The following is a 26810-nucleotide window of genomic DNA, read 5'->3' on the forward strand; positions in this document are numbered from 1 at the left end:
AATTGAATTCAAACTGTTTGAGTTCTGTTCCTAGGGAGTTTTCCAGAGAAATCTGACAATGTTTTCCTATTGTAACTTTAAATTCACACGTTCTACCAGTGGTGGGCCGTCAGAGTCTGCAAAGCCTTCTCTGCTGGCCTAAAAGTTATCTGAATTACAGACTGATGTAAATTATATTTTGTCCATGAATACTTACGAAATGATTCCAAACGGTATGTTCTGGTTCCTTTCATAGTTTTCCCGTGGTTGCGCTACTTCCAGACATGTTTTTTTCATATTAAATCATTTAACCAATCAGATTTCAGGCATCATCTGTTGCTAGGGTAAAAAGAAATCTGCCTGAGGCCTTCACTGTCCGTTCTGATAGCCCAGTAAAGTAAATTAAAGCGTCAAGCAGACAGTTGCTTCAACCAATCAGATTTCGAGTTGGCGACTCAGCGCCTTCTAGCTAGCGTACACCAATAACAGCATATCCAGGCCTTCTGATTTACATTCACCAAGAGATACAGTAGGTGGCGGTATGCACCTAAGTTGTTGGTCGCCACCTGTAATTATTCCAAAGAAGAAGAAGAAGAAGAAGAAGAAGCAGAAGAAGATCTGAAGAGAATTAAAACTTACACCAGAAATACCACAGGGCAAGCTAGATTTTCAGCCTTGGCTTTGATGGCAATGGAGAAGGATCTGCTGATTGAATTGAAACGCACCGATAATCTATATGACAGAGCAAATGAACTGTTTATGAGGAAGGAAAGGTGGATGGATTTTGTTCACAAATAATCGGGATTTTGGTGAGTAAAATGTTCCTCTTTTCCTAAATAATATTGCTGTTTTATTAAGTTGATGCTTATTGTATGTGCACAGATGTAGTAGGACACTTCTGCACTTCAGCAAAGGCATTTACTGTGGCTGCACAAGTATCTATCTGCTGTGCAACTACCCTTTATATGCATATCTGTTTAATAAGATATTTTTTTATAGACATAAAATAGTTATTGAGGGGTGGATTGGTTCAGGCGAATCTGTTCTGAAGGCCTTAGTGTAAAATGCACGGTCCGCCACTGCGTTCTACACATACTAGCCCTCAACCTTATGTTAGGCTAGAAATATCATTGTATTAAAACTAAAGTGGGCTATTGGTAAATTGACTTATCAATTCAATCAGTCAGTTGTGGAAGGGGGGCTTGGAGATGCAGGGGGCACACTTTGTTTTGCAAATGCTCTGGAATGGGAGGTGTGGTGGGGAAGCCACATGAATTTCTCTGAAAGAGGTCATTGGAGAGTACAAGAGGCTGCCAGACAGAATCATTGTCCCCAAAAGCCCATTATTTACTGCAGGTCATCTACAATCTATTGATCATATATGATCATTTCGCAGTAAAGATAATGATGAAGAGAAGGTACTGCAAACAGTGAAGTTAAGGATGCAACAACATGTAGTGCAAAAAGTTTGATGTCGGTCTTAGATTTTGTGAGAACAAGAATTGCTTGCAGGAACATTGCTGCAAAAGGACAACAAAATTTTTGTTTTTGAAATAATTAACTTATAAACAGTATGGATGGCTGATAGGTGAATATTATGAAGCTACATTGTTCCAAGGATAAATAATATGCAACCAACGCTGCAAATAACCCCATGGACCTTTAACCCAGGGCCTAACACTGCATTTCAAAACATGAATTTTTTGAAAAGCACCAAATTTTCATCCCAAAATGTGAAACAGTTTTTAAGGTTCTACTATACTTGTGTCTCAAGTGTTAAACATTTCCCTGGCTCTTTGTATAAGAGAGACAACACAAATAAAGTGCAACAAACCACCTCACTTAACTGAACAGATTAAAAAAAAAAAAGTAGCAAGGTACTAGAAAAAAAAGATCTACAACTCTTTATTGTCCCACTAATGTAAACCAATGTGAAACACTTGACTTACATTTCAACCATTGAGCACAATGGTATGACCACAGAAACTCACTCTTTACCAGAAGGGAATGGAACAGTTGCAAAACTGTGAGCACATCTGCATGTAATGCGCTCAGCTGGTAGGAAGCACGGCGCAGAGTCAGTCCCGTTCCCCTTTGTATCCCAGACCTCCACAGGTTTTCCAAAGAACCCACATCTTTTTTGGACAGGAGATTCATAAACTCAACAACATAGATATTTCCAAATGGCATCTGGAGTTGCTGACTTTGTTCAAAATGCCTCAATATTTGAACCTCAATATCTCTGCAGTTGATATGGTACTGTCCCAACAATCCATTGAGCCGCTCAAATGAAAAACACCAAAATGCATAAACAGGGCCAGAGCCTATCACACAGTGTCTCAAACGAAAATGGAAGTGCATATTGGATGTGCACTTAAGTGGTCCATACAGGTCAACAAACTTTGTCAAAAATGTTTGATAGTAGTTGTCTGCAACTTCCAACCTGTCAACAGAAATGGCCTTTGAAAAGACAACAATGCAAATGTAACCCAGGTTTAATAAGTGTAGGAAGATTTTAAAGGAAAAGAAGAGTAAAAGTCTTATTTATTCTATATCTGCGTGTGAAAGTGAGAGCTGGCATTTATGGGGTTAACTACACCATGGTGCAGTGCGTGATGAGGTCATGGGCTGCAGCCATGCTGCTGGTGAGAAGAGAGGAGACCATGCTGGCTTCATGGAGAGTTCCACCTGGAATCATCTTCAGAAGAGCATGAAACAGAGTGAAATACTCGGAAAATACTCTGCAAACCCACACCCCAGAGTCTTGAGCTAAAGCGACGAGCTCAACGGTGAGTTTATTGTGCATTTTGAGCCATAGCGCGTCGAGTTAAAGGTGTAATACAGGATTTTCTCGAAAAGACGAAGCCAAACGTCTGTTACTCGCTTTTTGAAAAATGCACATGCGCCAGACCATCCTACCTGCTTGACGGCTTCTCCAGAGGAAACGCCTATCAGTGGCTCAGCTTCTCCAGGCGTGCATGGCTCTGTTTACAGTTTCTGCGATCAACCTAGCTCATAAAGCTTATTTTCTGAAACAGTTACAGTTTCATTATGTCAGACTCACCATCGGTAAGTACTAGCTGAAACGGAAGCTCACCGGCTACATAAACACTTTGAAAGCGCATGCGCAATATGTAGAACCTGATTTGGAGCAAGCACACAACGGCTTGGAGAAAGCAGCTCGTTAGAATGATTGACAAACAGACCCACCAGTTATTTTGATGATCCACCCGGAACTCAAAGCAAATGGAACATCCTATATTACACCTTTAACACGTGTTAGCCACAGAGCTAACTTAGCCGCTAACTGCTAATGTAATGCCATGTCTGTGTGTATGTTGTTGCTATGCTAATTAGCTGCTAAATGCTAACGGAGCACCTTGTACATTAGAGTAAACTGTTCCCAGGGTGGTTTCATCCTGATAGAAAGCTGAGCTCGTGTGTGCTGTATGTGTGGATGAAGGAAAGAAAAAAGAAGCTCACTTATTCATCATTCTATCCAACAAATTGATGCTTACAGGCTGAATTTCAGTTAATTATTGTTTGATTTATACTGATAGTTATCTTTCATAAGAACTATTTTATTTTGTAAGTTTATTTGATGTGTTTGAAAGTGGAAATTATTATTTTGTACGGGTCATGTTTTATTTATTTTAACAAAGGATTTATGGTCTGTGGTGAATTTAAAGCAGTACTATGTAAGATTTGCTTTAGCGCCCCCCCTAGTCTCCTGTGAAAGCTCACTGTCGTAAGCATCTCCCCCCGCCCCCTGCACAGAGCGTACCACTCCCGTTTCCTTTTTTTTCCGCTCGTTAGACACAGTTTTTTTCTGTCTTTTTGGTTCTGCCATCCGTGATCACCTAAAGGTGGCGTTGCTAACGCTAGTGAGGGTTTCATGTTTGTTTTATGCGCTTTTGTTAAATCTGCTGCAGTGGCAGTTCCTCGCGCTGCTCGGGAACTTCCTCCGGTTGCTCCCTCTGTCGTAGACATGCTTGCCTCGCACACTCAAACTTATTGGAAAACAAAAACACTGAGAGACATGCTGCTCTCAGCTCAGTGCAGCGAACTCACTCATGCTCACTTCTACGAGAGGAAGTGCCACTCCTCTTTATTTTTCAGTTACCAAACAGAAATTAGAACCAATCACCACATCATGCAAAGATTATCTATTGCAACACAATGACAGATATCGCACTCCAACAGCTTTTATACTTGTAATCCCGTATGAGTGCTGTAAAGCGGGTTTGTTCTCGCGAGATGTAGTCGGGTCCACTCCTCTGAAATTGCAAGCGCTGTTTTCAGGACAGAGACCCCGGAGAGAGTGAAGGGACAGGCGAATCACCTTGACAAGTGTTTGTTTACCCCCACAGGGATTCTGAAACACATTTATTGAGGCAAAAAAGTTGCATAGTTCTGCATTAACTAAAGTGAATGAATGTGGCCTGTGCTACAGGTCAGTTTTTTTTGGTTTTTTTTCTGTAATTGAGAAGATTTGATTCAGTGATTCAGTGATGCTTGATGCCGAGAGAGAGAGAGGGCATCAGCAACACCAGAAGTCGACGTAAGAGTATACCAGTACTGAATAGCTACCAGGCGGCTGTGCAGACAACGTTGAATTGATGGATCTAAGGAACCCGAAGGCGAGCTGGAACCAAGAAAAGGAATTCAACTGAACATACCTCCCAAACTGCAGTGTGGTACCACACTGGCACCATTTCTGTAACTGGCCTTTGAGAGATATACCGTGATTCTTTTATTATTTAAGCAACTTTACTACATGTTCAATATTTAACATTTTCTCATTCTTTTTTCTCAGGAAACTGTGAGGAGGCTCCACAAGGCCCAACATGATGGCAGCAAATGTTATATAAGGTGTGATTACAATTTTGTGTTTGGGTTATATTAAATTCTGAAAGTGTTGTTCCAGCCTGAGCCAGTCAGCAGGCCATTCCATCCTTCAAATCACAGACTCCATTTGTTTTCTTTGGAATGAAATCCCTATCAAAATTCAAGAGCATTTTGCAGCATTTATTGATTTCATTCTCGGATTTCGTAATATTGTCTTTCAGAACTCTGCTCTTGCGCTCAAATTTGCTCTGCACGTGCTTGTTTTGTTTGTCTTGATTATGTGACCAACTTGTGTTTTTCTGTAAATAAAATTGATGGCTAACAGTCTTCCTCTGCTTAATTCTAATATTTATCCTTAAACGGATACTTCAACATTTTGGCAAATTGGCCCATTTAGTGCAATTCCTAGTCATTTCGAACAGCATACTTACTTTTTTTGTGAGGGCGAGCTATTGTTTATTCAGAGGCGAGTCGGGGAAGGTTTTCAGGACGGACACAATGGAAGTGGATGGTATTTTTGTTCCCCTTTGTCAAACCCATCAAATACAAAATCCAACAACCCCCAAACACTTTGGTGGACACGTTATAATCTGCACATTCACTACGCTGTGGAAGACCAACAAATAATATTGCAGCGTTACGACACTGAAGCAAGTACTGGGAACTACTTTTTCTTTTGAGATCACTACGCCCAGACGCCATATTTAGTAAGTAGTTCCGTCTTAGCAATCTTCGCATTAACAACTCAATCTCGTAATTTTGCATTAACATTTCACAGTGTAGTGAATATGCATTTGATAATCATTCAGCTTATTTAGGTTTTTTTTTTGTTTTTTTTTTTAACTTTTGACATCAGAGTGGAGCAGTAAGTTACAGTCTGTGGCAAAAAAGCTAATATCTTAAATCATTATTTTTGTCCACATGGTTTAGACCAGAATTTTACACGATTTGATTTGATTAGGAAAGTCTGCCCACTCTGAAGGCGTGGACTCTTTTTTTTTTTTTTTTTTTTTTTTTTTTGTGTGTGTGTGTGTTTCTGATGTGGTAGTGACAGGCTCCCAGCTGACTCCAGGCTCCCTGGACCGGACGCACTGTGCATGGAGCAGCGGGTCGCGCTGCAGACAAAAGTCTGCTGTACTTTGCGCTGACAGCGCTGCAGTGAACCACGGTCAATTCTCCGTTATTTTCTACCATGGCCTAAGTCGAATTCTCGGTAAAATAAAATAATAAAGGATGGTAAAAGGAAAGACATGGAAAAAAAGTGGCAAATCTGAAAAAATATTGCAATCCTAAAATGAATGTTTTTTTAGCAGACTGGTGCCAAAGTTGAGCCACTGAAGAGACCGTGATTTATTAAAGGGGCTGTATCATGCAAAATTCACATTTTGTATGTTTTAACCTTGTTATATAGTTATGTACTCACCAAAAACACCCCCAAAGCATTTTTTTCCTTCGTGCCTGCGTGTTTGAGCGTTCCTCGTGATTCTGCTGCTCAGAGAGGCAGCCCCTCCTGCACCCGTGAAAACGCTCCGTTTCCCATGTTCATGTCACACGGAGAAGATGGCTCCCCTGAACCCCCCTCCCACAGGCCCTCGGCAATCAGCGTTGCCGCTTTTTTCTAACTCCGATTATGGAAATAAACTTTAACCATCGTCTGAAAGCAACAATCAAGCAAGAGCAAGAGTCTGAAGGTTCTGCACTTGGTGAGTTTCTAACAGGAAAAGACGTTTTCGCGTGCCTTTGCATGTAGAGAAGCTAGAGCTAAAGAGCTAAAGCCAGCCAGCGCATTTGTTTTGAAGCGTTGATTGTTTGAAGTACGCTGTCAGTCAAAGTCCACAGGGGGAGAGGCGGGATTTCAGTGAAACAGAGTGTTTTCTCTTCCGGGTTTCAGAATTAGCCCCAGAAAATCTTTTATTTCACACAAAATGACTTTTCCTTAGCGCCCAAAATAAACTATTACCATGTTAATGCCATTTCTAGGGTTTGGACTAGCTAAAAGAGCATGATACAGCCCCTTTAAATGGAGCAGAAAGCTAGCAGTTTTGCAGCAATCGCTCACGAAATCAGTTGAATTCGTCTGTACAATTTTCTAACTGTCCACGTACATGTTTACATTACTTGTACCGCTTTTATCGAACAAAATGTTATTAATATTCAATGAAGAACTGCCTCTTTTGGTTATTTATACACTGAAAATTATTCTGGACTCAGATTGTGCTTTGAACTGATTTTATTTAATGAATGAAGCGAACACATTTTGAAAGGATGATTTCATGACTTTGATAACGATGTTTTCAAACAATGGCTTTATTATATATTGCCAAGATACCACAAACACTTCATATCCCCGAGGGGAAAAACAAAAAAAACAAAAAAAAAACTTGCATAGGGTGAGGGCGAGTTACGCAGCCCAGACGGCAGGCCCATTAAATCCTGCCTTCACACATCTCTCCAGAAAATGATGAACCAGAATTTTAAAAATATATATATATTTCGAAATTAAAGGTTCTTTAAAAGGCATGGCAGAAATTATTCAAATATTTTTGTTGGATTCTTGATTTTAAAAATAATTACTCCCGATAATTCCCTCCTGCCAGGCTCAAGTCCTGGAGGAGTCTGGAAATCTAAAGAAAGTAATTTCTTGTGCCTGGGCGAGAGATGGGCGGGAGATGCTCAGTCCAACGGTCTCTCTCTGGTCCTGGAGGTTGCTGGTTCCTCCACCCTCTGGCTCCTCCACCTTGCCACAACCATACTGCGTGGCAGGTGTTGGTGGATGTATCTCGTGGGTGGTGCAGATCTGTACATATCATGATCAAATCATTTTCAATGCCTTGCCTGTTAAAGAGCTTTTCCTTCAGTGCCACTGGATCTATAGATGGATCAATAAAACACAAGACGTCTTAATTCCTGATGATTTGATGGTCAAAGCAGGAAAATCTTTTAAAAATTGAAATATATAAGATTTTTTTTCATTGCAAAAATGAAATACACATTTATAGACTGGAAAAAACAGAAAACAATTGGGGATAAAAATTACTGGCTAAATATAGAGGAAAAATAAAATATTTAATAATAAATGAACAATAGAAAAAGATGAAGCTCTTGCTGTCAAATCTGCACCTCTCTCATCTGTTTACCATCGTGCAACTTGCCTTGCTTATAGACATAAAAGCAATAAACTTTTACAGCTTTTGCAGAGCAAAAATGAGCTTATTTCTATTTATTTTATGCACAGACAAGAGATTAATTGATCACCAATACCTGAATGAAGACGGGTGAAGTTGAAAATTCCGTTGAACCAGGAGACTGGACTCTTCTTTTCTTCATCTGCTAATATTTGCTAATCAAATGCAAGCTTCAGTAATAAATCCTTCATCAATTCTTCCACGCAAAAGCCATTGTTACACCTTTGGGCAATGTGGAAACAGGAGAATGCAGCCTGCAGTGAGGAGGCGTGGCATCGGAGTGCTACTGCTGGAGGATGAAATGTCCGCAGCAGGAGAACTTTCTTCTTGCTGTCATCAAGCTGAACCTTCTCATGGAATATGTCACTGAGAAAGGATTATCAGCCTCTAAATGTAGGATGTCTGCATTTTTATTTTGTTTGTCCAGCTCGCCAAGCCTTCAAGAAATTAATTATATATATATAAAAAAACATCATACATTGCTGGTTTATGGTTGGAGTTTGTTTTGTTTTTCTGCTTCTGAGTGGGGGTGGGTGGGGGGTGGGGTGCGGGTTGTATTTAATCAAATAATCTGTACACACATATACATACAATAAAGTCATTAAGTCTTTAAAGTTACAAGACAGATAGTTTTTCATTCATTATGTGCATCTGAACCAGAATTGTGACACAAAGAAGCAGAAATAAGCTTAATTCCCCTCAGACAGTCTGGGATGTGGAAGAGCGGCCAGGAAATAAAATGTATTTAATCAAGTTAGCAGTGAGCTTCACTGCAGTGCATTTGAAAATGAGGAGAGGTGTTCATTTGATTGGTCAAATTATGCTCAGCTGGGTTAAACCCACTTTCTCTCCTCCCTCTTGCAACACCTGCGCCGGTGGGCGAGAAGGAGGAGTGACTGCACTGCTCTGCGCCGTTCACGAATATAGTAAAATGTTCTGGATACGCCCCATTGACTTCTTGCACCAACAGCCCGCCTAGACCGTGCATAGACTGGGCGCAGTCTACGAAATTAGAGCCCAAAGTCTTTTCTGTTTATTACCAACCATCTTGTGTCGTGCAACGACACTGTGAAGTTACAGTTACAGTTCAAATGAGGTGCAAACAGTTATCACTGCAACTATATAAAGTACGATTAGATTGTGCATAAACAACTGCACAACACTGCAAATAAAATGAAGGAAAACAATGTGCACCTTGCAGTAAATCAGCGTCCATACAATTAAGTCACATAACTTTGCAGCCGTCACAAAGATTTGAGTCTGTGTCTGGCTGTAGTATTTATGTGTCTTCTTCAAGACAAAATGCCCATCACTGAAGTCCAGACAAAAGTTTGTGCCCCGACAAGCCTATAGCGACGTGTAGCGATGTTTTTTGTTTTTTTTTTCTACGATGCTTTGATTGACATTTCATTTCCAGGCAGCCTTTTCCACAACAGGAACGGTAAGTCAATCAATCAATCAATCCATTTATTTTTGTATAGCCCAGTATCACAACAACAGTTGCCTCAGAGGGCTTCAAGATGTTACATTGGTCGGTAAAAATAAAAACAGTGAATAAGCATAATGTTAATATGTCAAATTCACAGTAACGAGACAAAACGAAGCAACCACCGCCTTAGACCCTCACATCCGGTAAGTGAGCCCAACTGGGTCTGAACAGGGTCCAGCTTGTCTCGGTATGGTATGGTCTATTGCCTTTCTATTTCAGTCCATTTTTCCTCGTGTTTAATTCTGTCTGTCGCAGCAAGGTACATGATCATACGCGGTAAACACTGTAAACATGAACGCCGTCCCGTATTGCCCACAATGCATCGTGAGATATCACATACCCTTTCGAGCCCTATATAGACTTGGTAGTCATATCCATCCACAGTTTTCACGACTCTGTGTATCACATATCCATACTCGTGAGGTGCTGTTATGCCGGTAACGTGAAGTCGAGTTGTTTGGACTTCTGTGTTGACAACACAGCATATAGAATTATTAATAATATGTTGTAATACAAAAGTGATAGTATTTGGGGTGCTAAAATAGCTTATAGGCTTGGAAAGGCATGATAAGGCTCCTGCAAGGTACATGTATTTATAATGTATAATGACTGAACGACACAATACTGTTGTGCTCACTGATGTTGAGAGGCACACAGTTGACAACCAACAAAGTCTCATAAAAATTCTCAAGGCATGATTGTGTGAGCTTGCAAATCAAGTTTGAAACAGAGAGACATCTTTTGTCCTGTCTTTTATTAGTTTCATACAACACATGGTTGTTTGTGTTAAATGAGAACCCATATGTCAAAAAGGTTACCTGCAAAACACCCACTCATTTATACACCCACACACATACACACACACACACACACACACACAAGCAAAGCTGTGCATGATGAAAGTATCTAGAGGATAAATTACAATGAATGAATGGAAATATCAGAGAAAACAATCATCAATTATTTATGATCATGCAAAAGTACAAAATACTACACACAGCAGTGGAATATAAAATAGAGCAGTATTTTCAGAAATTTACCATGAAAAATGGAGGAAAACTATTTATCTTTGGTTATTAGTTTAGTGATTTAACCTGTGAAACAGCAAAATCTTATTAAAAGCACATTTTGTCCTAAATACTTCATCCCAAAGGCGCGTCATGTACAGGCTGTAGTCTTTCCTCCAACTGAGGTGCATCTGGATCAGAGATGGACTGTCCTTCACCTTCAGCACTTACTGGGCCAGCTCCTGCACTGTGGGGAAGTTATCAACGTGGATGAACGCCTGGGGGGGCAGGAAGCGCTCATCGTTCTACCTGGATGGACCCAGGACCACCGGGATGGCGCCGCCGCGCACCGAGTTCCACAGCTTCTCTGTGATGTAGTCGGTGTGCTGAGAGCTTTGGAAGGCCAGGTAGAACCGGTACTGTCTCAACATTTGAACCATACTGTCATAGCCTGATGGTAAGATGGTGGTCCCTGCACTCCCAAAGAAGTCGATTTTGATGTGGTCCTTAAGAAGTTTGAAGAAGCGCACACGCTCCAAACTATATTTCCAGTGGCTGACAACCCAGGCCACAAAGCCAGGACGAGGATCCGAGGAGGATTTGAGCGAATATGCAAAACGGGCCTGAGGAACTTTATCTAATAATATAATTGGTATTAAATACCCACAAGGCAGAAATATATCAGAGTCTTCTCAATAGCTCAATGTGAAGTTGTAAATACCTTCAAATTGCCACAGCCAAATCCACTTTTGTGCAGGTGGTCGTGGCTCTGGAGGCAACGGAGCTTCTTTGTCAAGGTTTTTATACAGGTGCCCCATGAGCATGTACAACAAGGCATCAGCCTTGTTGTACATGCTCCTGTCTCCAGTGACCGTACATCCACTGATCTGGAACCTTTCCCAGCAATCACGAGGTTTTCTTACTTTGTAATGCCAGACCAGGAGTAGTATTTCTGCGTTGTTGTCCTCTGAAACAGGGACAGATGGTTCAGCGTTAGATACATCCGACAGATCGAGCAGGCAGATTTCTGGAAGCAACAGAAAATTCATTGCTGCCAATCCGACCAAAGAGTACATCCTTTTGAAAGCAGTGTTCTTAAGGAGGGACAAATCTGAATGCATGTTTGCCCTATCGCCTGTGATCACAGAGCAGCCAGCCGGTACCAAGCAAGCTCAAGTTTTTAATCATGGTTTTCTCACAGCCTCACATCAAGTGCAATTTGGTTTCAGAGTAGTGAAGAATTGAATGACTATGCGGTGAAACCAGTCTCACCTGAGTGTGCGCCTAAAAGAATTCCAGTGCTGTTGTCATGTGGCAAACCCAACAGCAGACTCATATACAATGATGAAAGGTCAAAAAGTTTATTGTATGGAGAAAATCCTGTTCCAGTTCAAAGTGAATTTAAATTATTTGTTTATGAATGTGAATCAATTAATTAAAAAAAATCAATTGTTCAGTTTGGCTTTTGCACAATTGCACAATTTGCTTTTAAAATCTGCATCTGAATGGTCTTGTGGGGTTCAAAGTTAAATTTAACAAGGGGATGGGATCGGGAGGGATAATCCAAATGAGTAATCTAAAACACGAGCAGAAATCCAAACGAGAATCCAGAAACACAAGGAAGAACTTGATCAATATTTTTAATGAGGTATCACAAAAGACTTTGAAGGCATTGTATAGTTTCTGCACTCTCCTGAGACCTCTCCTCTTCAGAGGTCTCATCATTGAATCTTTGCATTTTCTTCTGGTGGCTGCACTCCTTACTTAACCGAGGTGCAACATTCATTTGGCCAGCTATCTGCTTTGCATCAGCTAGGACAGACTCCCACATATCTCTTAGAGACTGCATCTCTTCTGTCAAGGCTTTGATATCGACTGCCTCTATGTCAAGTGAGATCTTTCCTGACTGGAGAATAGCTTTCCTGTTGTCAATACTTTGGAGTATTTTCAGCCAGACAGTGAGAAGAACAATAGCATCAAATGACAAAATATTTTCTCAGACCATTAGCCTCTGATCTTGCTTCACTTGTGAGACTGCATGTCATAAGTAGCTGTCAAGGGCGTTGATGACAGACAGCAGGTGTTTTGCAACAGGTTTAACAGCCTCAGTTTTTGCAGTCTTGAATTCAGATAGGTAGTGCAATGAGCAACCTGTTTGCTCTTTGAAGAAGGCCCATCGCTCTGGGCTGGCACTTACAAATGTGTACAAGCGATTAATGCAGCCAATAAATTACGATACCTCTGGACTTGACTCTGCAGCATGCACACCAACAAGATTTTATGTGTGGGAGGCAAAGGAGAATAAGTAGCCAGATTATTTTTCTTCAGTATTTGAGCTTGGACTCCCATGATTTTCCCTAACATGTTAGCCCCGTTGTCGTATCCCTGTCCTCTGCAATCATTGATGTCTATCCCATGGTCATGAAGAACATTGTCAATCATCTCTGCTATCTCACTCCCTGTCTTTTTATGAAAGTCCTTGAATTCAAGGACCCTTTCAGTAATTTCCCAGTCGTCTGTTTCTTTGTCATATTTCACATGTCATAGCAGCACAACATTTTGCTCAGTATGAGAAATATCCTGTGTAGCATCAAAGATAACTGAATAATAGATGGCATCCTCCCATTCCGAAACTCATTTTGACTGTCAGAGCTAAGATAATGGGCTCTACTTAGGTAGACTTCGCCCGCTGTCAGCGGAGCGCAAAGCGCACCTTCAGCTCAGGAAGTCAACCGGGCGTGTCCAGAACATTTTGCGATTTTGATGAAGGGGTACAGATTAGCGCAGTCACGCCTCCATCCTGCCCACTGGCGCAGATGACAGCAGCGAAGAAAGTTCTCCAGCCAGCTGACATTTCATCCTCTAGCAGAAACTGAGAACTCTGAGGCCACGCCCCCTCACTGGCTCCGCATTCTCCAGATATTTCTAGTGACATCATCCAAATATGTAACAATGGCGTTTTTGGGGAAGAATTGATGAAGGATTTATTATTGAAGCTTGCATTTGATTAGCAGATATTAGCAGATGAAGAAAAGAGGAGTCCAGTCTCCCGGTTCAATTCACAACTTCACCCATTCTCATTCAAGTATTGGTGATCAATTAATCTCTTGTCTGTGCATAAAATAAATAAGAATAGGCTCATTTTAGTTCTGCAAAAGCTTTAAAAGTGTATTTTTTTGTGTATAGAAACAAGGCAGTTTGCTCGATGGTAAACAGATCAGAGAGGTGCAGATTTGATAACAAGAGCTTCATCTGTTTTTCTGTTGTTTTTATTATTAAATATTTTAATTTCTCTGTATTTGGCCAGTAGTTTTTGTCCCTAAAATTTTTTTCAGTATTTTCCAGTCTATAAATAACATGTATTTTATTTTTGCTTTTATATAAAAAGAGGGAATATATTTCAATTTTTACAAGATTTTTCATTCCTGCTTTGAAAATCAAATCATCAGGAAATAAGACGCCTTGTATTTTATTGATTCATCTCTAGCTCCAGTAGCACGCTGAAGGAGAAGCTCTTTAACAGGCAAGGCATTGAAAATGATCATGATTTGTGCAGATGCAGCTACGAGGGAGGACCGACAAAACACCGGACAGTGGTTATAACTTTTAATGTGTTCAATTGGAACAATTGTTCAAAGCTGTCGCCTTCAAAGTAATCCCCGCTGGTTTGAATACACCGTTGCATCCGTGTTTTCCAGCTTTCAAAGACGTTTGAAAACTCATGCGTAATGATGCTGTGCAGTGCATCCTTCGATTTTTGTTTAACCTCCTCAACGTCCTCAAATCTCCGCCCCTTCAGCTCTTTCTTCATTCTTGTGAAGAGAAAAAAGTCACAGGGGACTAAGTCCGGCGAATAGGGTGGGTGAGGCATCAGGCTCATCCCGTTTTTCACCAGGAACTGCATTACGTGCAGGGCCCGGTGCGCCGGCGTGCTATCGTGGTGCAGCCACCACTCGCCATCCCGCAAAAGCTCCGGACGCTTCTGCCTCACTGCTTCTCGGAGCCGCCTCAGGACTTGGATGTAGTGGTCCTGGTTAACAGACTGCCCATGCGGCACAAACTCGCTGTGTTTGGCTTCCAGAAAAAAGATCCCCGCAGATCTTTTCCTGCGTGCGTGAGGATGCGGGTCTTCCGGAGCGGGGCTGGTCTTCAATGGGACATTTCGCCCCTTTTAAAGCGCCCACACCACTCGAAAACCTGCGTTCTCCCCAGGGCATCATCTTTATATGCCTCCTGGACCATGGTGAGTGTTTCTGATGCTGTTTTTCCCAGCAAAATAAATAAATCAATAAAAAAATCTGATGCTTGCGCGCTGATCGCGTTTAGGCCATTTTGTGCTTTTCCGAAGAAGCGGGTCCCGCTGTGTTGACGTTCGCGCTGTTTGTGCTTTCCCTGTGTAACTTTGTGAGACGATACTCTGCAGAGATCTGCACAAGAACATGCTGTAGTGAGATTTAACAACCAGAAATCTGAAATCATTCTTGTTTTCCGGTACCCCCTCGTACAGCACAGCTGCCAGATACACAGGGCCGGCCCAAGCCTCCATGGGGCCCTAAGCAAAATTTGAGTTTGGGGCCGTCTATTACTGTCAATATTGATCATTCACAAACCTACTATAACTCATTTTGTGTTCTACTCTGTCATTACGAATACACTTGTAAAACTGGATGCCAGATCTTTTTGTTGTAGTTAGATTGTAATCCACAGGCCATGGAAGCAGACAACAGATTAGCAAACTTGAAGAAAATTCTTTCAATTAATATTTGGCAAAGTCAGCAACTTCCCCTACTGGCCACATGGGAATCAATGCACAAAACCTCAAAGAGCAGCCTAGCATGTTTTACCTATGGTTTATAATCTGAAATGACAGGAAATTCAGCAACAAGAGCAGTCTGGGGTTGATTTACTTAATATTCAAAGTGATATAGTATTAAGTGGGGTACTGAAAGTCATCTGTGCCAACTAAAAGTAACAAAATAGATCAATCATTTACTGTAAACACAATCTGCTTTATTATTTTATTTTTAAATAAACTTCAACAACAAATGTACAAAAACAGACAGTATGAAATAAAACTTTCTTTCCGAGTCTGTCAGGAAAGATGGCCACTGGGTCTACTGACGGACCTGCTGATCCCTGTTGCAAACTGGATGTTGCTGAATTAGTTGATGAAACATTAACCTCGATGACCAAAGATGAAGGACCTATAAGGAAATTAATATCTTTTTGACAAAATTATTAATCTCAGAATTTTCTGCAGTACACTGAGTAGTTACAAAGGCTGTTTTGTTGTCATCTTACCAGGTAGAGCTGAGGTTGCAACAGAAACAGAGGGGACAGAGGGGACGGTGGTCACAGTGGATGAGGCAGAGGATGGAGATGGACCTAAGATGAAAATCAACAACAAGAAAAGCTCGCCATGTTAAATGTCATATTAAAACAATGCCGTTTATTTTATAAATAAGTAAACAGTAAAATATACAATATATTGAGCTAATTATATCTTGTATTATCAGATCTTAATGAGATCATTTGACTAGAGATTAAATACTATATATGGTGTTATATATATATATATATATATATATATATATATATATATATATATATATATATATATATATATATATATATATATATATGTAACCAAGGGGAAGTGAAACTGAAATTAGGAGTGGTACTGTCACTTTAAGAGCACCGCAGGGCTAGTCTCGCGAGAGCTGACTTCAAGTGAGGTTTTAAAAAAAACTCACGGAGAACAGGAGGGAAAACTTACACACGGAAGTATCTGGAGAAAGAAGGTGATTGAGGCGTGGTGGTTGGGCTATTTCACCACCACGCTGAGAGAGATTGAGCTACAGAACAGCGTGAGTGATTTTTATCAGTGTGTGAAGTTGATATCATTGGTTCTGTATACTCTGAGTATAATGGTTTTCAATTGTGTTCTGTGAATTCAGAGGGGAGATTCGCTGTGTTCCAGGTGTGTTTGTGTGTTCATGCACAGGTCAACCACAGGAGTGGAAGTAAGTTTATAATATTTTGTGTGTGTACTATGTTTGAAGGCATGTTAATATGGTTGTACTGTAAAGTTTGTGTTGTTTGTAAAGTTCCATTTCATGCATTTACTGAAATTGGTGAATATTTTTGTTTGAAGAAACTCCTTCTGATGCATTACATCTGTGTTGTCTCTGTTTAGGAGCGGGAGCTAGTACTGTTGTCTATATCACTACCATATTTGGACGTATTGGTTTTGTTTCACAACCTTTCTGCTTCTTCTGTGAACTACCAACCTCAATCCTATCACATTAATGCTGAGTCTAATGCTGTTAACTCAGTCGGGGAATAAAGTCCCACATAAAATTTATATTGTGTCCAGTCCAGTCATTACATGACCTGGCTACATATATATATATATATATACATATATATATATATATATATATATATATATATATATATATATATATATATATATATATATGTGTGTGTGTGTGTGTGTATATACTAGGGCTGTCGCGGTAAACCGGTATTGACGATAATCGTGGTATTAAAAAATGAAATTTCAATATCGTGTTCAAAATGCGCACATGATAATATCGTAAAGAGGATCTAGTCCCGCTTGAAACGTGTTGAGGTGTATTTTCAAACTCCTCTCCTGTTCTTCCGCCCTGCTTCGTCTCCCTCCTGCAGCCCCCCCACCTCTCCCCCTCCCCTCACATGTAAACACAGCAGGATCAGCAGTAGCGGCACGGCTCCTAGATAGCGTGGCTCCCAGTTAGCGAGCGTCACGAGTGAACTAAACATGTCGGCGGTGGCCGACAACGACAGCGAGACGCTCGATCCTAACCCGAAAAAAGTGTGTTTAGCAACACTGACTGCTCATTGATGCAAGCCGGGTAGTAGTGGGGCCCCATTAGGTAGGTTCCAGACGTGTCATTGTAATGTGTCCGGGGGTTTTCAAGTTGTGTCGTTGATATCCGCCGTCTTCTCCGCCGGCCCCCTTCTAGCAACGAACCGGTGAGTACTCAGAAAAGAGCCCCATGCGGGGGATTTTCGACACGTTGTCGTTGCAGCGTCTAGTGTAGCGCCTTAAATTTGTCATTGAAATTGACTGATGTCAGCCGTCCCTCGGGACCCCCTTCAGCTCGGGGCCCTAGCCAGTAGCGGCGCCTCTGGCTGGAGAGAAGCAGCTGCTGCTCATTCCGCCTCCGATTTAAACAAACAAAAATTCTCGGCAGAGTGGTGGTGGTACAGGATTTCACCCCAACAGGGCCCGTCGGTTTTCATAACCCACCAACCCGACGTAAATTACGCCTCTGCTGTGGATCCTCTGTTAATCAGTTCACCAGATTTTAATTAGTTGAGTGTAACTACACTTTTGGTATGCAGTTGTACAGTTACTGTTCTTATATTGTTTCAACACCTCATTTGACAGGTATTCTGAATGTAATTCATCTGGGAAAAGAGAGAAAACAAACAAAAATAAAATTAAAGATGAATCTGAATGTTTGTACCATTATTAGTTACATTTTTGCTGATATCGTGATAATATCGTTATCGTGATATTTTTTGCCCATGATAATCGTGAAGAGAAAATTTGATATCGTGACAGCCCTAGTATATACATATATATAAATTGTGTATATAAAAGACAAGTTTCTCTAGTTTTGAACTAACGTTAGCTAGCTATACTGCTATTACAGGCTAATAGGCTAGTTAGTAACTTTACTAATTTGAGGAAGCTTTTAAAAAAACTCCTTGACACCAAACCAGCTAACCAACCAACCAAGACATACAAACATACCTTTGTCTTGTTTTATCCTCTTCCTCTTTCTCCCTTTTCCTCTTTTCAGCACCTGAAGGGTATGTCCTTTTTTGCGACATAATGTTGAACCTGCACCTAGCCCCTTGGATGCGCAGTGTGTACTGCACGGCTGATGCACATATTACTAGTGGAGCTCTGACATTTAGAGCAGAGAGGCAGTAGGAAACTACAGTCTGTTAACATATTATCTTTTTTGTATATTAACGTACGTTTGATGATATATCAGCCATCATCACTCACACATGGAAAAAATAATAAATTACTTTTTTGTTTTTTTAAGTTAATTGCTCTTGGGGGGCCCCTAGTGGTCACGGGCCCTAAGCAGCTGCTTAGTTCGCTTATGCCTTGGGCCGGCTCTGCAGATACATCCACCAACTTCACCTGCTCTGCCAGTCTGGTTCGTGGCAAAGTGGAGCAGCCAGAGGGTGGAGGAACCAGCAACCTCCAGGACCAGAGAGAGAATGCCGAGACTCCGAGCATCTCCAGCAGCCCAGGCACAAGAAATGACTTTCTTTAGATTTCCAGACTCCTCCAGGACTTGAGCCTGGCAAGAGGGAATTATAGAGGTGTAATTAATTAATTTTAAAATCAAGAATCCAATAAAAATATTTTAAATATAGCAATCGATGTGAATGATTTCTGCCATGCCTTTATATATATATATATATATATATATATATATATATATATACATGTATAATTATATAATTATACAGCGGTCCATCGCCAAACACGCGGCTCTCCCACCTCATGTCACAGCCTACACGGATGGTTGAGGTAAGGGGGCGCACGCCACCTGCACAACCAAACCAAACACCATCCACGACCAGCAGAGAGAGTGGCCACCAGGCGGCTGCCCTCTCTCCTCCTGCCTGACCGCAGTGCCGCGCGCACGCAGCCGGTCAGAATAATCACAGCGCAGAAGCTGAGGGAAGGGGGCATACGCTGCCTGCACAGCAACTGCAGCCGAGCCCGTCGGAGGACCTGGCGCCCGGAGTAGGAGATGCTAGCGCAGTAAGCCGAGGGAAGGGGGCATACGACACCTGCACGGCAAACGCAGAGTGTAAGGTAGCAGCCGGGCAGCACCACAATGGAAAAAACCAGTCGACCAGGGACACCTGCTCCTCACTGCTCCACAGTGGTGCCATCAGTCAGATTATCATGTGCCCGGGACGGTGGTGTGGTAAGCTGAGGGAAGGGGCATATACGCAGCCTGCATGGCAAACCAAGTGGGTGCGGGGGGGGAAACGATCACCCCGCTGCTGCTACGGGAGCGGCTCCACACACTGAGCAACAGGTGTGGGGAAAAGGACAGGGCAGCAGGCCGGAACGTCGGCCGCACATGCGGGCTCAAAAAACAGAGATACACCCCTGGCCTGCACAACAACGTGGACGCCAGAGAATGCTACAAGCGGAGAAGGAGTGCGGCGGCTCCCTCCGCCTGCTAGTGGTGGCGGAGCGGGGGGGCACGTGATAACCAGAAGCATGTAAGGGCTGGGGCACGCGGGGGCGGTGCCGCCTGCCCGCAACACACATCACTGACCAGCCGCTCAGCCGAGTCGTGCACTAGCGGCCGCATGCTAACATCCGCCGTGGACCACGCCCACCACTGTGGCAACGGCAACATAGGCCCCCCGTCTGTCCGCCAGCGGTGATGTCATCCGCCCAAGCGGGGGTGACACAACAGAACAAAAAAAAGACAGCAGCCGGTTGCAAGAGGCGGCTGGGCCTCCTACACCAAAACACACATCACAGGCTAGCTGCTCAGCCGAGCGAGCAGCCGTACGCAGCCACCCACCGTGCCACCCGCCATGCCCCGCCAGCCGCAACGGCACGCCCGTCGGCGCAATAATAAGCCCAAGCCAACAGCCACGGCGAGCCTCGCACGGTGTGGAGCTCAAGGCGGCTGCACAGCAGTCAGAAGCACAGTAGCACAACAGCCAGATTGCTGCTTGCTACCTGAAGCTGGGTGAGAATGCCAGTGGCGTCCCTGACCCCCAAATAACACCGACCACGCCGCAACGGCCGCGGTCATCATGTAAACAAGCCCGGGGGGAGCAGCCGCTCCCCCATCACTCACCATGAGGAATAGTAGATTCAGCAACCTTACCGTCTGCTGGTGATATAAATGAATCTCTCACCACAGGCGACGCACAGCGCCGCCAAGTCAGGTGAACGGGATCGCAACACGTCACAGCCTTTGGAAGGCACTTAGGTAGCTCGGACCTCGAAGGTCACAAGGCTCCCAGAGACGGTGCATCATGATGCCATACAGGCTCGTCCCGTCAGGTGCACCTGAACTGAACGTGAGAAGAAAATTAGGAAATGATTGTGGGTGGAGCCCTGAACTTATACAGTTCCTGGGTCACCCCGGGGTCACGAGTAACGATTGGTGGTATACATACTTGAACTACGCATGCGACTGCCTCTGGTGGTCAGTAAGGATGAAATAGAACCAAGATAAGGGTTAAGGGATAAGGGATAAGCTGGCACACTGTTATTATCCTGTGGCGATCTTGTGGTTATCCTGGACGAAGTTAGCCTCAAGTCGATTGCACAAAAGCTGGCCAAGTTTATCCCGGGCAAGTCACCATGGTGATTTATTCTCTGCAGCTAGCCTGCTCCACAGCAGGCTAACTACCCAGGATAAGATTAAACTGCTGTCAACAATGTGAGAAATGGGTGTGGTTTATAGCATTTCCATGATTTTTCTACACATTACATCATTTAATCATCCTGCAGCCAAATCTTATTACTGTAGTCAGTGCATTTGCAGGGTCTGGTTGACTTCAGTATTATTTAGTTGCACAGATTATATGAAGACCAACATAACTTTCAACATAGACATTTCAGAATCCTTTTTTTTATTAATACAAGTCCTACAATAAAAGGTTCACAATTATTGTAAAGACAACGGGAAAAAAAAAACCTTAATGAAATAGGTACTAAACCACACTGATGTAAAAAATAAAGAATAAGAAACAAAATAAAACAACCCTGAAGCTACACAATGAATAAAATGACAAACAAAGGAAAAATAAATGTCTCACACCACTGAAATGGACTACAATATAACAGACAGCATATCATTTTGTCTAAACTGTCTCCTGAAAATAGGAAAATCATCCTATTTCAGGACTCCACCTTTAGGAATGAAAGGGTCCCACATCATTCTGACTCCACTTTTTTAACGGCTAAAATCGTACAGAAATTCATTCTCAGAAGACAACAAATTTATCACTTCATTTGATAATTGCTCTTTGGGCTACACTTAAGTAACTTACCAGACTGCAGAATATTTTTATGTTTGGTTTTCACCTGTTGCAGGTTCTTTTCTGGCCAGACAGGTTTGTTCTTCATGACAGTTGAGGGATGAAACAGAACACAGCATTAGGACAATTGATTCGATAGATAACACGGACACAGAGTTGAAATTTTCTTAAATAAATATCCTAAATATTGGCAAAATGCTGTTTCCCCCATGTATTTCCTGTATTTTATTATTATTTTTGTATGATCATAATCATGGATCATATGCAGAATTAGGCCATTTTTAGTGGATGATTTGTGCATCACTATTTCACTTTAATAAAGCTGCCGGCCTGCATGCAGTACTTGTCCTCACCATTGAAGCGTGGGGGCACTATGCCTGAAACGTCACTTAAAGCAGCCGTACAGGCTGTAATATATGGAGTGAAATTAATGGATGTGTTTTGTGTAAAGTCTTTGCTCTGGGGCACCCCCCCCCTTTTTAAGTGACTGTAGTATTTTCCTTTAACTTGTACTTTAAGTCTGCATTTTCCTTTTGTGTTGATTGGTTGACCATTGTAAGCTTGGAGTGAACTGTTGTTTTGGTAAATGCGTGGTTTTACCTTCAAAGCTTTCACATCCAGCTCGCTCACCAGGTTCGCTTTGGCTCCTGTGTCCAATTTGAATGTTACCAGGGCACCATTTACTGGTAGAGTTTCTGTCCATTTGTCCTGCTCCACAGTATGGACTATCTCCTGCTCCATGGATGTGTCCTGCTGTGTCACCATGCCCACGAAAAAAGTATCGCTGAGAGCTGTTTCCTCCACTGTGTGCACTCTCTCTTTTTGATTCTGCTTGTTCTTTGAAAAACATTGCTTAGCAAAATGATTTTGTCCTTTGCACTTATTGCATATCTTGCCATAGGCTGGACATTGTTGTTTAGCATGTTTTGTGCCACATCTTTTGCACTGATACATGTCTGAATCTTTAAATCCTTTGTTTTGCCCCTTTTTGTACGTGTGTCCTGCTGGCCGTGTAGTCACTGCTGCCACAGCTGACCCTTCTGCGTCTGCATCCCTTGCTGATGCACTGAGAGCCTTTGCATGTTGTAGGGCGAGTTCACTTGCATGGCAAATTTTCACGGCTCCATCCAAATTTAAGTTAACTTCTTGGAAAAGTCTCTCCCTCATTTTCTGGTCTTTTATCCCAAACACGATCTGATCTCTTGTCATGGATTCTTGCAGCTCTCCAAAATTGCACGTTCTTGCTTTTAGCTTGAGATCTGTCAGAAACGTATCAAAACTCTCTGTAGGCTGCTGCATACGTGAGCGAAAGACATACTCAAAGGTTTCATTCTTCTTGGGCAAACAGTGTTCATCAAATTTTCCCACGACCACATCAAACTTGTCTTTGTTTTCTTGAGTGCCAAAAACAAACGTGTTGTACACTTCCACCTCTTGTGGACCGGCGACGGTAAGAAGCAGTGCAATCTTCCGTGCATCAGGCTTGTTATCCAGGCCGACAGCTTGTAGGTACAGCAAAAACCGCTGTTTGAAAGTTCGCCACTCACAGTCCACATTTCCAGTCCAATTCACGGCATCCGGCGGCTTCACACTTTCTATGATGTCCGTTTTTCTTGGCCACTCCTGGTACCATGTTATGTTTTGTTTAAAACATACAAAAATGAGACGTGGGTTCCAGCTTAGCCTTTTTAATAAACTTCATTTGAGCAGTGTTAAATCCACAACAACTACTGCACTTCTTCTACTGCATAGAGCTGGCAATATCTTAGATTAGACAACCCCCTAGTGGTGAAGCTGTACTATCAGCACACTCAATACTACTCAGTTGTTGCTCGCTAAGCATCTGGCGGAGTAATGGCAGACAAAACAAAAGCTAAGCAAGTCAGGCCAGCGGGAGCGCACATTATGTCACATTCACATCCTCTCAAATTCTCCCCAAGAAATACAAATTAGAATAGAAATACAAACCTTAAAGCATCACCAGGCAAGACATGAACAGTCCGCCAATGGTTCATTTTTCTCATTTTTCTTAAATATTGATAGTTACCTTTGTTTGTTCCAGCCTGCTTATAGCTTAATGATAAGTTGATGTAGGGAACGCTGTTGAGAACCTGGATCCCTCTAATGCAGGGGTCGGCAATTATGTTTGGCGTCAGGCCACTTTTGTTTTTGGGCACTTGAATCGCAGGCCACGCGCGTTCATCCGCGGACCGGAGAGCAGGGGGGGGGATTGGCGGCAGCAGCGGCATTCATCTGCGGATCTGGTGGCGGCCGTGGCATGCACCCGGTGGGGGAGAACCGTCAATTTAGGGTGTGTGCGTCCGCTCCACAGTCCATGCTTCACATGTACGCGTTTCTGCGTCCGCTTTGGAGTGTCCGCGGCGCGCACCACCGATGCGCACACGCTTTCTCCCATACTACATTTTGAGCTCTGATCCACACATCCTCAAGAAGCTTTTCCGGCACTGCAGACTGTTTATCTGCTCCTTTATTACAGCTCATTTAGAGAAAATTAAGTACATACATTGTCACTACATCATCATTAAGTATTAAAGTTTATTTAGCCTTTTTTTCCTGTTTCTGAATTGTGGGGGCGGTCCCAGAGCAATTAGTTACTTAAACTTCTGTTGGCAGACCTTCTCCCCCCTCCATATAGAGTCTGCTCTTTTTTCCACGAGTTTTTCACTCTTTCAGTGTCTTTAAGTGGAGCCATCAGGCTGTAGCTTCGTCAACTTTCACTTTTACCATGTTTTGTTTGCTGTGGCGCTCTGGCGCATGCGTACACCGCTGTGACCTGCACGCAACGCGGTCTCAAAATCTGGCTGCCGCACGGACCGATCCGCGGACCCTAGCGGACAGGAATTCGTGACGATTTTTATGTCAACGCGCACCCACGCGGAAATATGAAGCATGGATGGGCCTTAATATGCAAGAGTGCGTGCATGCGTGTGCGCGCGCGTTTTTGAATCCTCTCGCGGGCCGGATTGGACAGTTCGGCGGCTGGCCGCTAATTGCCGACCACTGCTCTAATGTAACAGAAATGCTAATCATTGAAGATGGGCTATTAATTTAATAATTAAATTATTATTACTTTTTCTGGGTTTGTGTGGATGTTCAACAGTGGATCTGAAATTTGATCTCGGCATTTAAAACTCCTCTGAGCTGCTGACAACAGGACAGAACAGAAATGCTCTTTAATAAATTACTGAAGCTAATGCTAATCACTGACTGTACTGCTTGAAGCGACCTGATCATTAGAATATTGCAAATAAAACAATTGATAGCACAAATTTATCTTAATAACTCCAGCTTCAGATCAGTATCTCACCTGGAGCCGTCATCTACTCACAGCTCTTAAAGCCCCGGTCACACCGCCCGAACTTTGCTGGAGCGTCCCTGGAGCGGTGAAAAAAATCCATCACCGCTCGTAACCGTTCACCACCGTTCACCACCGTTTAACAGAAGTTGGCCTCCATTAAAGCAACGCCGTAAATGCTCGGCCACCGCTGATGTTACCGGAGGGGCCCTCCTACCGCTCCGAAAGTTTTGAGCTGCACAAAATATTCCGAGCGGTTAGGAGCGTTGAATTTTCGGCACCGGCAACATCCACCCCCGCTCCACCAATGCCCAGTCCAAGTTTGGCACCGCCAGACGCAAGTTCGTGGACGCTCGGGTCCGCCAGGCCAACGCAATCTTGGACGCTGGACCACGGCTGCTTCGCCAGCATTGCCCGGGCGGCGATTAAACGTTGCACAAACGTCGGTGGAGCGGTTGTAAGCGTTCTACGAGCGGACACGGGGTTGGTGGAACGGTGGAATGGAATAATAAATGAAAAAGGTTGAAGTAATATATATAAAACAGTATTTTTTCACAGTTGTTAACACAAGAACAGCCAAGACGGTCTGACAGACCGTTTGGGTTTTTATAATTCAAATAAATCTGTTACAATAAGTCCCCTGTCCTAATGCTTTGACTTTTCCTAAATATGTGTCTTGTATGTTTTTCAGAAGCAAATAAGGTTTCTGAAGCAAATAAGGTCCTAACAATGACACACATAATATTACAAAGCATTTATACCTCCAAAAGATAAAGAAGACGCACTTCGCGTTGCTTTTTTTCTGCGATTGATTTGTTTTGGTTCATATGCGCGCATCTGAACAGGGAGCTCGCTCTGACAGCAGACAATCAGACAGACGGCCAAAGATATCAACCAAACCGCCCCCCCCCCCCCCCCCCCCCCCCCCCCCCCCCAAAAAAAAAAGAAAAAAGACAATAAAAAGAGGCATAAGAGATCTAAGGTGGAGGGGGAATCGGATGGTGGAGACGTGTCGGACCTGCAGTGGCGCATGGAAGCGCTCACCTCCAGGTATAGAGAATTACTGTAGGCGACTGTCAGTTTACAACTAAATAATAATAACATAAAATGGTGTGAAAAAATGAATAAATTAATGTAATAAATATCAACACAACAGTGAACACGGTAGTTGGAGCACTGCAGCGTCTCCAGATGTGCCAGTTACAGATTCGGGTAAAATATTATATCCTCCATCAAAGTACAGCAAACCATGTATTTTTCGTTTCCAAAAATTAATTTGAGAACGAACATATTTTCTGAATAAATACCTTTGTCCTGTCGAGCCTGCAGTCCCAGAATCAAATGAGCAGGGTGAGGACGGACCGTGTGGGAAGGTGTCCGTCCTGGTGCGCAGCCGGGGAGACTTATTTTACTAATTTTAATATGTTCTTGATTATTATTGATGGTTAATAACTGTTTTGTGTGTGTTGGTGTGTGCTGCGCAAATGCGCACTGTAAAAAGTCAAATAAATTTTAAAACCTGATTTGAGGCATTAATACAGGAGACATGAGACATTAAAAGGTTTGCTGATCCTCTTGACTTAATATTTTGTTTATTTATGTTAATTTCTAATCCATTAGATTACAGAAAAACAACCTGCTGGTGTGCTCCTGCTCAAAAACACTAAAAAACGTATGATGGTCTGGCTGATCGTTGCAGCCTTTGGAGGGGGTGTACGAGGGGGTACCGGAAAGTTTCCGGACTCTGGTCATAAAATACTAATAATAACGAGTTTCGACTTCTGGCCGTCAGATGTGCTGCAGGTAAGCCTCGTGCACATCTGTGAAAAAGCTGAGCTCCCAGAGTTACACTGACGCCTGGCTGTCAGGCGCTATTTATAGCAACAGAG

At 42.7% G+C, this 26810-nt stretch overlaps 1 pseudogene; it reads right to left on the reverse strand.

Annotated features, from left to right (window-relative positions):
* Positions 1-2572: 2572 nt before the first annotated feature.
* LOC115400740 (alpha-(1,3)-fucosyltransferase 4-like) lies at positions 2573-22370 on the reverse strand (annotated as a pseudogene).
* Positions 22371-26810: the final 4440 nt, after the last annotated feature.

Source organism: Salarias fasciatus, chromosome 14 (assembly GCF_902148845.1).
Source record: "Salarias fasciatus chromosome 14, fSalaFa1.1, whole genome shotgun sequence".
In the NCBI taxonomy this organism is placed as follows: Eukaryota; Metazoa; Chordata; class Actinopteri; order Blenniiformes; family Blenniidae; genus Salarias; species Salarias fasciatus.